Here is a 4394-nt window from a genome sequence, read left to right on the forward strand (position 1 = left end):
ATGTATAGAACGCAATGCTGTACAAAGAAAGAACAATGTTAGGAATTATTATAATTACGTTTTTGTTATAACTTGTACATCAATGTGTGATAAGCGCAGTACACTTTGTGCTGCGCTGCGAATCCTGCGGGGAAAAAATCAACTTGTATACATTTTATCTTCGCAAGACTATACACATTGTTTAGCACACAACGTTGTAACAGTAAAACCTAAATAATAGTAATTATTCTTCAGGCAATTTATTACTGGAAAGATGTTTCAATATTTAAGGTCACGTCAGAGCTGCATTTGTTAAGTTTTACTGAAAAGGTTTGAAACTTGTACATTCCATTATTACATACTTTGTCAGCAGCCGACACATTTTTAATGCTTACCAAGGCCATGAAAGCAGGGCCCGATTTCAAAAAGCCTGTAAGCACCGAAACTTGCTAAGCACAGAGTAGTATTGCTTAGCAGAAAAAGGTTACCAGCATTATTAACAATATGTCTGCATTATTGTGGCTACTTTCCTACTCATTTTTTGCTAAGCAAAGAAATTTTTTTCCAAGCCTTTTGGAAGTTGTGTCCTGTTTTTAGGGAAAAAAACTTAGCTTAGCGACAATTAGCTGGTAACCAGCAAACAGCAATGTACATTGCACATTGCATATGTTTTGGCTCATGTCTGTACCTGTTAAGTTATTAAAGTTAAGTACCTTTTCAATTTTTTTAGGAAGGAACCTATTATACTTATCAATTTATTTTGTCGATATGAAAGTCATCAAGAATTAAATAGGTCAACATTTATATGTGGTCTGGTGTCATTTTCTACAGTAAAATTTTATAATGAAACCAAGTCACCTAGTCACTACTCTTTGATAGGTATAATATGGTATTTTTGCTTTTTCTGGTAAGCATAGCTGCCCTATGAAATTGGGCCTCAGTCTGAAAGAGACCCTTAATACTGGAATGTTGTAAATAGTGAAAGTTTCTCTTTCATTATTTTCAGTTCTTTTGGATGAATATTTTAAGGTCTCTAGTTACGTTACGTTGCGAATAACCTTATGTAAACCTGAACTTTTACTTCTAACTGGCCAACAGCTATGAGATTTTGATTCCTTCATCTCAATTGTTAATAGTGGCACTTACAAAGCACTCAAATCCATCACTCAGTGATGCTCTTAGTACACATACGTTGCTGACTTGTCCCTTGTAGACCTATGAATGCCGCACCGTTATTTCAAGTGTAAAATCACACGGCTTCAACTTTCAGACTTGTGCTGCTGTAAATGCTGCCGCACAACACTGGCGGTGCAGCATGTTAATTTTACATGGAGTCTGTTCATTCTAAATGGAAGAGTTAATCACACCTAGCCTCGATCAAAGTCTTTATGTTATCCAGAATAATAAATACTTTACATTGGCAACAGGTGCCAAGTACCAATTAATTAAAAAAGTGTACTTAAATTACTCAAAATAATATGTTAAAAGCTAGCCTTTCATCAGAGGCCTTAAAACAATACGAGAAAAACATAACATTAATTATAGTACAACTTCCTTCACTATAAATTTCAAATACTTATAGACAACATAATTATTTAGGTGTTTTTTTTGTAATAGATAACTTTGCTATTGTGTGGAGATTAGGGGAAATATTGCCTTTCACTGAACACAAATACCACACATTTCAGATTTTTCAAAACCTTCGACTGTTAGTTAATTTGAATGGGACAACAGACAAACTATTTCAACAATTTGAATCCTCTCACAGTTTGAATGAATAAATGGAACAAAACAGATTACATATGTTGACCTGGTATTAGTATTTCTTTGTGGTAATCTTTGGTAAAACTAGGTGTGTTCATTCTGCACATTCTACAACCACTTTCATTGTACATGGAATCACAAAAAGTTACAAAAGCCAAGAAAGTCTCAAACTTCTAGTGGTCGAAGCAGCTCCTACCCTCCACCCCCACACTTGTGTCCTTAAGCAAGACGGTAATACATTGCTTCGTCCTTCAGATGGGACGTAAAGCTGTAGGTCTTGTGTTGTTATAAAAAATGCCAGTACCACAGTACCTACTTATCACAAAGAGAAGGGGTTTGTCTTGGTGTGTCCGACAGTGCGACAATTTTCAACCATAAAGCCTGCACTAGAAAGAAAGAAGGTAAGGACAGATACCACTATGCCAACCCAAACGCCAGATGCCATTATGGGGTGTGGTCTTTGCCACTTAAAGGCACTGGACACTATAGGTAATTGTCAAAGACCAGTCTTCTCATTTGGTGTATCTCAACATAACACAAAATAGCACAAAATAACAAACCTGTGAAAATTTGAGCTCAAGTGGTCGTCGAAGTTGCGAGATAATAAAAAAAGAACCTTGTCACAGGAAGTTGTGTGCTTTTAGATGCTTGATGTTGAGACCTCAAATTCTAAGCTTGAGGTCTCGAAATCAAATTCGTGGAAAATTACTTCTTTCTCGAAAACTACGTCACTTCAGAGGGAACTGTTTCTCACAATGTTTTATACTATCAACCTCTCCTCATTACTTGTTACCTACTGCCTTTAAACAAATGTTTTCATATAGTTTAAACTTTCCATTACAGACATTTTTGTAACTCAGGGATGGGTACAGCCTAACTCACCAAACACTTTCATTTCCCATATTACTGACAATTAACCACTCACTGTTGATTTACAAATCTTTTAGACCATGGTATAATAGGAAGGTAAGGTGAGTAACAACTGACTGGAGAAAGTAGGGTTGGTATGGTAACAAATATTCCCATTAAATACAATACTGTTTGTTCAACAAAGACAAATCACTACTTGGAAACTTACTACGGCCTACTGTAATTTTTCTTTTCAGTTTTGAATTTCTGTTTTGGGGGCGGAAGCTAGGGTTAATATTAATTGATGGGCGTTATGTGTGGTAAATCTAAGAGGGGTTGGTTGAGTAAAAATTCTTCACAATAAATACAAGACATACCGTTTTTATCAGAGACAAAATTACTACTTGGAAACCTTCCTGCCACAGTTAAAGGACTGTGTTTTTTTTCTTTTAGGGGAAGGTGATAAATATAAACTTATGTATGAGATGCTCTCTTCTAAGTTCTTGAAATACAGTCAATCTAACAAGGATTGGTGGTGTAAAAATTGCTGACATAAAGAAAAATGTCTTCCATTAGTCATCAAGGACAGGAAAAACTTACAAAAGACTGTATTGGTCTATTTTTATTCTAGAACTTTTTTAAGGGGGGGGTCTTATAAAACATATTTTCTTTAAAAGTACAGGGTGATCTCAAAACATAATTTAAAAAACAATCACATGGTACAAAAATAAACCAAATTGATACATGTAAAAATCACTATTAATTGTTGATCCCCAGAACTAAAAATGGCAACAAAAACATTCACCAAAATAATCTACAAAATATAATCTGACAAATATTAGTTTTGTGGTCTGTCGCCAGTTTCGTAGAGAAATTTACTGGTATAGCAACTGTAACATTAGAATGTGCGTAAATATATGTGGGTGTTTCTGATCAAGAAGATCTGATGGCGTGTGTGCGTTTAAAAAAGGTTTGCATTGTTGCATTACACTTGTTGTCAAGAGCCAATGGCAAGCTATATAGTGCCTTTTGCTTTGCTCACATGCTAAGCAAGTATTTTGAAAATCAAACTGCACTTCGCACCACTCTGTAAGCAGAAAACCTCTCGTGAAAGGATGTATGAAATTTCACCAGTGATTTACACTGAACTTGAATCCCATCTCAAAAACTGACTGCTTTAAGCGGAATCAAGAGATTCAAGATAAAACTAGAGCCACCATCAAGCTAGGGAGCCTTTTGCTTTGCTTACGCTAAGCAAATATTTTGAACAGAAACTTTACTTAGTGCCACTCTGTAAGCGGAAAATTTCACCCATGATAAACACTGCACTTGATAGCAATCTCAAACACTGTGACTGATCTAAACAGAATCAAGAACTTGCTTTAACATTTACTTCCTTAAAATCTGTAAGCAGTGTAACGGCCTTCCATACTTTTTTAACTTCCAACCAATGCAAATGTGACAGCATAAATATGGTTTCCCACAACTATTACCATGTCAGACTCTATCCACTCAGCCCAAGTATATTTCAATAGATTTTCCCTAGACTTAAAGACTGCCATTATTTGTTTTGCCTTTGTGCGGAGTATTGACCCCTTGCACGCACGTCACACGCGGCGACTGTGCCACGCTCACCATTTTGGTGGTCAATAGGTTTACGTGTAAACGTCTCGTCGCCTAAAATGCGCACTTCACTGAAAAACGCAGTGACATTGCCCACCAAAAGGGTGCATCAAAGATTATTCTGATGATGACTTCAGGTGAATTGGGTCAATAGATGTCTATGCTGCTGTGTGTGTTTG

The sequence above is a fragment of the Asterias amurensis genome, chromosome 13, assembly GCF_032118995.1.
Source record: "Asterias amurensis chromosome 13, ASM3211899v1".
NCBI classification, from domain to species: Eukaryota; Metazoa; Echinodermata; class Asteroidea; order Forcipulatida; family Asteriidae; genus Asterias; species Asterias amurensis.